The sequence below is a fragment of the Protopterus annectens genome, chromosome 7.part0, assembly GCF_019279795.1.
Source record: "Protopterus annectens isolate FY-2018-M chromosome 7.part0, PAN1.0, whole genome shotgun sequence".
Taxonomy (NCBI): domain Eukaryota; kingdom Metazoa; phylum Chordata; order Ceratodontiformes; family Protopteridae; genus Protopterus; species Protopterus annectens.
This window is the reverse complement of record NC_056739.1, coordinates 711,784,314-711,796,728: the sequence shown is the minus strand read 5'-3', so window position 1 is coordinate 711,796,728 and position 12,415 is coordinate 711,784,314. Positions and strand designations below refer to the sequence as shown.

At 38.0% G+C, this 12,415-nt stretch overlaps 1 protein-coding gene across 1 annotated transcript in view; it reads left to right on the top strand.

Annotated features, from left to right (window-relative positions):
- The window catches only part of LOC122806647 (paired amphipathic helix protein Sin3a-like), a 1,669,103-nt gene that overhangs the window by 1,213,954 nt on the left and 442,734 nt on the right, over window positions 1–12,415 (top strand). The gene's annotated exons all lie outside the window — the stretch shown is intronic.

Here is a 12,415-nt window from a genome sequence, read left to right as displayed (position 1 = left end):
AAACATGTCATCAACAAAATGTCTATATATGGCAATATGACCTCTATGTTGTCCCAATACATGATGGAATTCCCATTCTGACATCACCAAATTGGCGTAAGAATTAGCGCAGCTGGTCCCCATAGCCACGCCAGATTGTTGCCAGTAACATTTATCCTGAAACATAAAGATATTGTGTTCAAGGACCAGCTCTAGAAGCATGCACAGGAAGTCATGTCAAATTTATTACTCCTAGCCAAAACTACCCTGACCATACTAATGCCTTCCTGGTTAGGAATGCACGTAAACAGGGATACAACATCTATTGTCACTAAAAATTGAATATCTGACATATCCCCCTCACTGGTCACATTATATAAATCTCTCAAAAAGTTTTCAGTAACTTTTAATACAACTTCACTCATATCAAGAGCTATTCAAAGTTGTTTGTCCAAATAAATGGACATAGCCTGAGTCAACCAACTACTCCCAGCTACAGTCAGTCTAAACTGTGAGAGTGTAGGGTGTTTGTGGATCTTGGGTTAGCCATGAATCTGAGGAACGACAGGAAATTCAGTAATAAAGTAATCAAATAGTTCCTTGGTAAGTAGACCTAGATTAAAGCATTCAAGTAAACAATTATCTATTCTATTCTTCATCACACTCACAATATCAGCTTCCACACTAATATATGTATTAGTATCAGACAACATCTGATTCGTCATATCATCATAATATCCAGAATCTAAAATCACTACACAACCGCCTTTGTCTGCCGGGCGGATAGCTATATTTTCATTCTTAATCAAATCATTCAAGGCTTGTTGTTCAAATCTAGTCAGATTATTACAACTTGTCATCTGTATTCTATTAATGATTTGATATATTTCTTTCTCACAAACTGTGAGGAAGACATTTAGTGCTGGTGTAAAAACACTGGGTTTCCTAAAATCCTTAAATTCAGTATCCTGCCTCTCAGAAATATTAGGTCCATCATTACAAAACGTACGTAAAGACAAATTACGTGCAAACAAATGTAAATTAATCATATAGTCAACAAAATCCACTTTAGCTGCGGGTATAAACGATAACCCTTTTGACAATACTGACAATTCATGCTGTATTAAAACATGTCTGGAAATATTCCAAACTAAGTTGTGAATCCCATCCCCCGCATCTTTTTCAAGGAGCGATTCTGTTGGACAGAAGGGGGTTCTTTGCATTTCTGTCCTTTCTGTGTTTCGTTGTTGAAAGAGTATTTCCTCCCCATACGAATAGGGAGAGGCAGAATTGGAAAATCCAGCTGAGACTGCGGGGGCAGTATCTCCCTTCTAACCACTGGACCCAAGTCATTGTGGGTAGCTGATTCAGTACTTTTGGTAACACCAGGACAGTCCATCATTGGTGTGGAATACACCGAACTCTGAGGCTCCTGTGAAGTCACTTCAGTGCATAAATTCCCACCCATGTTCATGGTATCAGGGGGCTCAGTAGCCCCCTGCACAGGGGCTGAATCTGAAGTGGATGATGACAAAATCCGCTTCTTTGCCCCCTCAGTAGGTTCTAGGCCATGCAAAGACGTGCTGGTTATGAAAATCATTGATGACCCAAACCAGCTTTTCCTTATTCACATTTAGGAGACGTTGTTCATATGCATTCACTTTTTCTATGGTGTCATTAAGAAAAATATCTGAAGCATCCAGTCCCAAACAGTGTGCCAGCTCACACTGCTCTTCTCTAATCTGTTTGGCTACTTCAGCCTCAACAGGTGAGAAGTACTCGATCAAAAGTTTCAAACAGGCACAACCTGTATCCAAATTGATCTTCTGCCAACTGGCCAAAAGATCTGAATAGGTGTTCCCATATGTCGGCATGTTCAAGACACTGAGGCCTCTGGGTATAACATGATGTTCCAAACAAGCCTCAAGGTGGAATCATTGGCATTGTAACCTTTTACACTTGTATAAATTATTCTCAAGATTATTTCTCACCTCACGAGCCTTATTGTCCATGGTACACACAGCATTCTGATCAGTGTCCAGTCGCAAACCCCCCATGCACAGAGGATTTTGTTGAATATTCAAAAAATTATGTAGTCTGTTCATTACAGGTAGATTTCCCAAATCTGAAGTGTCTTCCACCATAGCTGCAAACAGTATGAACAACAAAAGTAAACCCAACTGCAGCAACCAAGCAAAACTCTAAAATTCCCCAAAGCAGGCAGAAGACAGCTCGATATGCAGCTAAATCCAAAAACTTGATGAACCAGCAAGTAATTGTACCAAAAAACGTTATTGCAGAGAAAGAAAGTTAGCGCTTTCACGGTAATACCATACCGCTTCTTCATACAAGCATGAATGGGGATAGAATAACTTATATGCAAATGGCATCATCTCAAACAGCTTAACAGTCAGTAGAACAAACATTCATGCAGCCACATTCTCAGCTTAAAGGCATATAAAGTAGATAATATTTACTAACATAAAATCTGATAAAAAATAATAAAAACATTAGCACAAATAAATAAAACATGAAAGATATTCATAAATATGTAAACAAACAACAATAAACACCCTACAGTCATTTATTCCTTAATACAAGCTTAATGGGGACATGATCATTCAACCCCATAGCTAGGCGTGCCCCCAACCTACCTGTGATAGATAGGTTACCTAGTGCTTACCACTCCCACTGATAAGCTAGAAGACTTCTCTCCAACGTAGAAGGGCTTGGGGGGGCTCAGAAGCTTACCAACAGTCCTGGATACAGCAAACCTGTACCTGGACTACACTAGTTACAGGAAAGGCAGGGGCCAAACGCAAAACAGGTTTTTAAAACGAAGTAGAAAGAGATGGAAAAACTGCCCAAATGGCCAATGAAGTACAATTTCTGGGCCAAAACCCACTCTTCCCATGGTAGAATAGGCTACCTTGTGCTTACCACTCCCACTGATAAGCTAGAAGGCTTCCCTCCAACACAGAAAGGCTTGGGGAGGGCTCAGAAGCTTACCAACAGTCATGGATACAGCAAGTCTGTATCTGGACCTAGACTAGTTACAGAAAAGGCAGGAAACAATTTTGGACATTACCAGAAAGAAGATTTATGGAAGCTATTAAAACCAGAGGTTATAGTGTGGTAAAATTGGCTGATAAACATGTGGCACTGGTGGTGTGTTAAAATGAGGATTATGGTTATTCGATGATGAGACAACTATCTGTTAAGAAATTGTATCATATCTTTCATAAATTGATTGTAGGCCCTACTCCCTCTTTTCAAACACAAATTAACTCAGTGTTGGCTAAAGCAAAAGTAAGGGATATAAACGTAAATAATGTTAAGATGTAGCTAACAGGTAATGATTCTTGTCGACATGTATTTTATTTGTTATTTAAGGTGAAGGAGATTTTTCCCCCTCTGAGTAGACCCATCATGTCAGGTTGTAGCTTTCTTACCGACTCTTTGCCTTCCTTTTTTCGAACAGTATTTGAAGCTTTTGCTAGCGTACATACCAGCTAGGTTAAACAAATCAAATTAATTTTTAAATGTTATGAATAACATGATAATACTCTCTATTATATATGTATACAGGACATAACTTCCTTATTTACAAAAAAATAACATAGTGTGTATATGGCCGTGAAGCATTTTCTGGAATGTTCTAATCCTTATTCTGCAGAATTTTATGATTTTTTTTTTTTTTTTTAGTTCTGATTAACTTATTAAACCCAAGTGTGCCTCCAGGCAGTACTACATATGTCTGTTACAGTGCCGCTAGGCGTCAAATATTACTTGTTCATAATTGCATTAATAATTCCAATACCATACTACATACAAGGTAACAGAATATTTTATCTTGAAGCATACATGATGGCAAACACAATTCTATTAATGTTTGACCTCTGTCAATGAGTATTTGTTATAACTTTAAGGTGATAACTTCATTTTTTTAAAGGCTGAAGCCACACCTACATGGAGTTAAAGGTACACACTCGGAAGGGCTGTACTGGAGGGAATGAGTTAAACATTTATTTTATTTTAAAGGAGAACTCCACCCACAGACTCAAAACACATGTTTATTTCATCATGGTTTGGTGTTGCTCACATTTTAACACCACTCTGGGACTATTTACAGGTTTTTAAATATTTTTATACGTAATTTCTGTGTCTGACCACATGGGATTTGGTATCTTGAAGTAATTCTGATTGTTTAGTCTACCTCTAGGCATCCTACAATGCAGTGCTCATCTGTAAAAAGTTACATCATGGAGGCCTCTTTCTTTCTAAAGCTGCTGTCACTGCATTGATTTTGCTTGCATGCACTGCTGTCTTTCAGTTAGTTTTAAGTAACATTTCCTGCCGTTCAATGACTACTTAAAATACAAACAGTGCAAATGCCACAGAACAGACTTTCAAAGTGCTTTTTACTGCTGCTTCTTTTTAGAATGGCTAAACTGCAGTCTTTTGTGAAGCCTGAATTTGTACTACTTTGTCATCTCCCATTTCCCTTTATATCTAACTTCCCTAGCTGTCAAAGTGCTAAGGGTAATTTGAGCTTTAACCTGCTGTGATTGACAGTTCACAGCAGGAGACTTGACTCGTGTAATGTTTCCTTGTTCTAGCCTTTACTTTCTGTATGAGTAGGGGAAGGAACAGGGAGCTATGACATCACAGCATGGGTGGGTTTTTAGAACAGTCGTGGTGATGTCAGTTTGTGGAGAAAATTGGCCAGAAAACTACCTGTATTCGGTGGCCTTGATGACATCAATGAATTGGAGACTTTTCCAGGGTGGGATAAAAGTTTTTTTTTGAAAGTGAAACCACCACAGTACAGTAAGGTACTGTTCTAGTGGAGAGAAACAGTCAGTTTAAAATATTTTAAATGCTGTGTTTAGTCATAGCAAGGACAATAAATAGTGAGAAAAAAGACAGAAGTTGAGCATTTAATAATATAATCCCATTGTTGTCCTTTAAAGGAGATTGCTGCCTCCTAGTAAAAGGCACAGCTATGGGTACTAACTTTGCACCAGTGTATGCAGGCATTTTTGTGTTATTTTGAAATATATATATATATATCTATAACAAGTCCACCAACCATTTGTTTCCCTTTTCTAATGCAAATTAAAGTTTGGTCTAATTTCCTGGATGATTGTTGGATGGTGGGAAGAGGTGAATCTAGCACTCGCCACATTTATGGACTATATGAATTAGAATGACTTTGGAATTTTTTTACCTTTCTTATGATTTATATTCTGTTAATTTTTTTTGGATGGTATGGTAAATAAAGAGACCGGGAAGCCTTGTTGAAGTGTTTGTGTTATATGAAGAAAAAACAAAATGAAAAAAAAAAAACAATATAAATATTCTGTATTATTTGAGTGCAAGTTATAGCCGGCCTTAGGTGTAGGCCATCTGGGTGTCTGCCTAGGGCACAGCTCTAGCAGGGGTACTTTTTCAGTATTTATTTGTGTTTTGTTTTTTTTTTGTAGTAAAGAAATGTTTTTTTTAATGTGATGAATGAATACAGGAAAAATTAAGAGTAAGGCAAACTGAGAAAAAGGAAGAAAAAAGTAATCTTGATGGTTTAAGTAGACCAGGATGGAGGCATTGGATGGTGCAGGGGGGAAGCACTGTGGACCCCTTTTGCCTAGGATAGGATACCAGTTGACCAAAGGCCGGTCCTGGTATAATCGTCACCCTAAACATATACTTAATATCCTGAAATTGCAGTTTGTAAGGATTCATTACATTTGTAGTGAAGTATCTTATTATGAGAAAGAAGCTGTGATTTTATGATTCCAATTTCAGCAGAGAGTATGAGAAGAGTGCTTTTGGTTTGGTATGTGATTTGGCTTCAACTTTTGGAATGCTCTTTTACAGATAGATCCTGGCTAAGTAGTTTGATTTGTTTACATTTTAAGAAAACATTGGTCATTATTGATTGAGGACCATTTTTTCAGAACATCATTTGTGATAGAATATTAATTTGTTACCAGAGAGTTGTGTGGCAACTGTTCTCATTGTCTAAAAGTTTGTAAAACCAAATAATTTTCAGCATTAATACCCCCAAGACCTGTGAAATCAGATATTTAACCACTTGTAGTACTAGCTGGATTGTTTTAGTAATTTGTGGATGCAGGTCTTTTTATGTAGAACAAACCATATGCTCATTTAAGAAGAGAATTTACTCTTGATTATACATATTATTGCAGATCCAGGAGTGATTATTTATAGTCATACTATTGCACATTCCTCACTCAATTTTTTCATTTATAAGGATTGATCAGTATGTAGGTCGTACTACATGTGAGAGAAAACATACTCGCCTGAATAATAAAGAAAACTTGTGCCTATAGTTAATTTGAGTAAAATTCCAACCAGATTTGAATGAAAATTTTTAGTTATGTGATTATTAATCTTATAATTTTAGTAGCTATTGTTATATGGGAATTCATTTTTATTTCTTGTTTTTCTGTTTAGTGATTGAAGCTGTTAAGAAAAATCAAATTAGCTTAGTTTTCATATATAATATGAATAAACTGTTGTGTATTGAGGTACCAGTAGTTCGTGTAATTGGCATATATTTATGGTTTACTGTCACAGTCCTGAAGCCCACGTGTTTGAACCTCATAATCCTAAGACCATAGTATTGAAAGATCAAAATGCTGAAGACCACAATGTCTAAGTCACTTGAATATTGAATCCATCTACCATGAACCCAGAAATGAGTGCTAACATGGGTCCTGTGGGGGAGGGGTGCAAATGTGGGAGTTGAATATTGAGGTCTTCAGCATCATCTTGTTTTTTCAATATCATGGTCTCAGGATTATGGGTTTCAAGCTTGTGGGCTTCAAGATTGTGATAGTAAACATATTTTTATTACTTTGGTAGTAGTTCCACTTGAATGTAATATTGTTCTCATCCACTAGAGGGAACACTTTCACTATTATCAACAAGAGAGGTTATAGTGGAAGTTAAAGAAAAATATTATGTAATAAATACACGTTAGCTAAATTTATTGTGAATTATTATCCTTTTATTTTATAAGCATTTCTTTTGTTGACATACAGTTGATATTTTATTGGATTTAACTTGTTTTTGTTCTCCTTTGAGTGAGGAATCTGTTTTTTTGTGTGTTTAAGAGCATGGTTTACTTTAAACATTTCCATACTTGTATGTTTGTGTGTGAGTGCGCCTTGTGTAATGGTACCATTAGGAAAAGGGTTTTTAATAACAATATGTGTGTGGTTGGGTTTAGGGGTAATATTTATGTTTGTATTAGTTAACAGAATAGCAAAAATGCTGCCAAAATTAATAATCATGGATCACTGTGTTATTGTGTGAGGGAGGCAGACTTTTGACTTTATTAATAGGACACTGATGATTCAGAGGGAATCAAAACATGTCATTGCTGATGAGTTTCGATGCACAAAAAGCATTCAACAAGATCTTTTGGAATTTGTTTACAGCAATGGCAGCATTTTCATTTTCTAATAACGTTGTTGTGTCTTTCGGCTTTTCCCGGTTAGGGGTCGCCACAGCGGAACTCTGGTCCGCTAATGATTGGCTGTAGATTTTTACGTGCCAAGTTGCTGGCCCTGATGCACAACCTTCAACTAAGGTACGCCCATTCACGCATGTCTCCACACAGAAGACGCTCTAGCTGAGAATCGAACAGGACAATGTCTTACTGTGAGGCGACAACGCTACCGCAGCACCACCACTGCAGTCTTCATTTTCTAATAACGTAATAGTGTTAATAGGGAGAATATATGAAAGATTAAAGGCTTGAAAAGAGGTAGGATGCTTACTATCAGGCAAATTGAGTTTCAGATGAGGAACAAGACAGGGATGTCCTCTTTCCCATCTGTTATTTGTTTTGTATTTGAACACTCCATGTAAACTCATGTTGCAGTTAAAGTGGGATGAATAAATTAACTTCTTAAAAAAATCAACTGAACTTCAACATCTCAGAACAAATTTAAGTACGTTCCACGGCAAAATCTTTAAATCCATCATGGTCCCAATCAGAATAACATTTTTAAAGATTGGTCCCACCATAATAACCTGGGCTCTAAATAAAATAAAACTTATCACTGCTTTGTTGCCTTGTCTCTGTCTGTACACTTCTCTTTACATGCCCCAGTCTGACTCTCACTCTAAGTCACAAACTAGTCTCCAAGACTCTGCATTCTATCTCTCTTTCTCTTCCTCACAACAGCCATGATTGCTGTCTCTTAAACATTGGCTGCTTTCTACTACTTGCTCTCCCTTTTCACTAAGTGTGTGGGATCCTCCATCCACACTGTAGCCGTACAGTGGTTAAGGGCACTGTGTACCACATGTCCCCCAGCTCAGACCTCTGTGAATGAGCACCATCAGCGAGACAGATTCTACCCTGACTGACCCACAACTTCAGTAAAAGAGGTTTATTCTGTCTTTTATGCCTGTTGTGGCAGTATGACCAAATTTAGGAAAAGGCATAACATATTTTAGTTTCATATGTTATACACCCTCCTCTTTTTCCATGGGCATCACTAGTATGGTCAGTAGTTGTGTTATTAGAGTTAAAATATCTGTGTCCTTTTTGGTAAATTTTCTTCCGAAGGTGTATTCCTTATTAAACTGTCAGTTTTCCCAGCTTGACCTTTGCCTGTGTTCTGTGCTGGCACTGAGTTGTCTGTTACATTAGATATGGTTAATGAGTCTTGTTTAGAATTCAAGGTTATATGCTCAACATTGAGTATATCAAAGGCATTCTCTACACTCCCAGCTTAGATGTAGGTTCAGCTTTCAGCTTTGTAGTCTTAGGTTCTGCAACCGTTTTGTTCTGTGATTTCATCAAGCAAGCTGGTTGGTACTCTCAATGCATTTCTGTTTGTTAGTCTTTAAGGATTTCAAATCCTGAGTGTCTCTGCCATTTTCTACATTGGTCATCTTTCTCAGTTTTCAAAGGCTAGTGCGAGTATCTTCTCCTTGTTTGAAGAAAGTATATTCCTTTTACCTGGTATTACAGCAGTTTGGCTTTCTAGTGTTAACATAACAAGCAAGGGTTGACATACATTGTTGTAATTTACTGTTTGATTCCTCCAACCATTTGATTTGGATTTTATTTTCAGCATCCAGACTTTTACACAAAATAGTTACCATGATAATAGAATTACACTGTTCATACAATTTGCAGCACAACTTTCCCCCTTTTCCTGCAGCATATTAATAATACTTTAATTCTTTTGACATGTTTTTTCCTCTTGGATGTGTTGATTAAGTGCACTGAATTGTTGCGTTGTTATATGACCTTTTTGAGCTCCTTCATCCAGTGCCAGTGGTCTGCTTTCATTTGAACTTTCAGGTTTCTTTTGTGTATTGTTCTTGACTTCTTTACTCCCTTGGACATGTATCTTTAGCAACTCATTCTCAGCATGTACATTCTGATATCTGTAGGTCAAGCAAGGCACTGCTAGGTTTTGCATCTCCTGCCACAGTATGTCCTTTTCACTCTGTAAACACACAATGTCAGCTTAGGTGTGAAACTGACTTTTTTTTTCATGTTTTGACACCTGATAATTTGGCTACCCCCCCCCCCCCCTTTAGCTTGTGATGTCACTTGAGCTTAAAAGTTTCTGGTTTTCTTTCATGTTTAAGTCTTTCTACTTGTACAAACAGTTCAGAATCGCTTTTGAAAAAGTCAGCTGTTTCATTGTGCCATTTATCCTGGTCACGGTCAGCCAACAAAAAAACACCCCCTGGCTGCCTTACTGTTTGTACATTTTCAGTTAATTCTCTACCATTGTCTTGCAAAGTTGTATTCTCTTGTTCTTGGTTAGGTTTTTGCTGTACAAATATTTTTCCTTTAACAAACTCTCTTGCCTTTTCTGTAAGTTATAGTTTCCTAGCAGTACCTTCAAAGTCTACTGTTCAGCATTATCTGTTATAACAATTCTTTTAGAATTTGTAGAACCAGTGTGATGTTTGCACAGTTGTAACACAAGAATGCAAAGCATCCATTAGCTTCTGCTTGTCAGAAATATTATGCTGCACTGTAGCCCTGTTTATAATTTGACTTAGCTAGCGAGTGCCACTTTCTTTTGTGAACCCATGCTGTGTAATACCATAACAGTGTTTAACATTCATTCAGCTTCATCATAGTGGCATAGCCATTCGTTCTATTTATTACCTGTTTTATCGGTCATGTTAAAACGGGATTCACCAGGTTTGCATGCATTTTCTTTCTCATTTTGATTTACACAACAATTTATTCTCTTTTCCTTTATCAGGAATTTCACTTTTAGAAGCAATGTCTTGTCCCTGTTTTACAAAGTAATGAACTCCCTTTTACCTGTCCAAGGGTTTTACTTATAAAACCAGCACCTTACCCAAAATCTTTAAGTTCATAAGTGCCACCAGCTGTCACACACACACACACACACACACACACACACACACACACACACACACACACACACACACACACACACACACACACACACACCTTTTTGTTGCAAGTCATTAGTATAACAGGAGCAAAGAAATGCCTTTTCCAAGCTAGTTTCCTAAAGACACATTTTTATTTTTGGAGCAAGTCTGCATACAGGCAATGAAGGAAAACTTCCCAACTTTAATAGTTAAAAGCTTTCACAGAACATTCTGAAAAATTCAGTTTTAAAATTAAACTTTCAGCTTTACTTCAGCATCTCAGAACAAGCTGTATATTCTTTCCTTAACATTTTTAAATCCAGCAATCCCAGTTAAGTAAGGTTCTTAGTCTCAGTCCATTTATAGTAACCTGTGCCATAAAACAAAGCAAGCATTCTCCTCTAGTTTGTGGCCTTGCCTATTTTAGTCTGTATACTTCTACCTTCCCTCTTTCCAGTAGGGTTTGCTGTCTCCAGCTGCATATGTTTCCCCTCCAACAGCAATCTGTCTCTAACAGTGACTGATTCCTATTTCTGGCCCACCCTTTTCACAAAATGGGGACATGGCCTCCTCTTAGTGCAGGTGCATGGGAGCCTTCACCCACACTTCCCTCACAGTGCACCAGCACAAACCCTAAAGTGTTCTTGAGGGGCGGCACTATATCACAGCATATACTTCTTTTCTGTATGTTTTTAGCTGCCAACAATCAGCTTTCCTCCTGTTAATGGTAGGCCATTCATTTCCCTGCAGCTGCTACATGGCCACTGCCAGGCCTGAGAGCCGAAGAAAATAAGCTGCCATCATGGGAGGCAGGAAGACTTTTACTGCATTCCTTAAGTCTTCCACCTTCCACTGCAGCCATCAGCCCACTGAATGTTTTGCCAGTCCTTTGCTTTTGTGTGGCACAGTGGTTAGCATTGTTGTCTCAGTGCTGGCTTCTCCAGTCTGGTTCTCAGCTTGAGTGCTTTCTGAATAGCGCCTGCATGTTCTCTGTATGTATATTTGGGGTTTTTATAGGGTCCTACATCCTAAGAAAAACTATGCTGTAGTTGAAATGACATTCCTCCAGATTGCCTTTAAGTGCATGCCCCATGTGAGAGTCAGTAGATGTGTTTGTGCTGTGATGGGCTTGTACCTTGTTCAGAATTAGTTCCTCTGCTTTGCACCCAGGGAATGCCATGATCAGCTCCAGCTCCCCTGTGACCCTGAACTGGATTAAGCAGGTAATGCAGAATGAGTAAAAAATGAATGTACTCTTCACCCAGCAGCAGAGCAGCCACCTGAATGTATGCTGCTCCTTTGGCTAAAGGGGCAGGACCATAACTGGGTGCTGAAGAAGTATTCAACACATAGGGCTACTTCCTAACCTAAGTTTTAATTTTACTTATATTTTTCAGAAGGTGTTTCCTGCTACTGATTCAGTAAACCATGAAACAATTTTTCTGTGTTTTTATACAGCAAAGAGGCGAGAGCATGTATACTTCCTTTCAGACAGTTTGTTTTATATCCCACTTCACCTCAAATGTACTGACATGCACAGAAACAGAATTCAATATAATATTTGCCTTCAGTGTTATAGTCAGTCATTATATGTTGAAATTATCTGCTGTCAATTTGCAGACCAGGCTAATAGCCCTACTTTTTACTGACTGACTAAAGATAACAGGGCTGAATTACTGATTTTACACTTAAGCGGGCACAATGCAGTACAGCAAAGAGGTTGGAATTCTGTCTTGGTGGTGTCCACAGATGTTTCAGAATATCAGAAAAAATATAAGCGAGTTAAAATTTTTTCTTTCAGCTGATAATTTAATTTTCAGACCATCTAATAGATTGAAAGCTTTGAGACTAAATATTTGTAACTTGATTCTACTTCTTTTGGCTTTTCCCGGTTAGGGGTCGCCACAGCGGATCACCTATCCGCTCATGATTGGCAATGGAGTTTTACGGTGCTGAGTTGCCACCCTGGCACCCAACCTTCCACAGAAGGCACACACACGCATGCACTTGCGCCTAGGGCCAA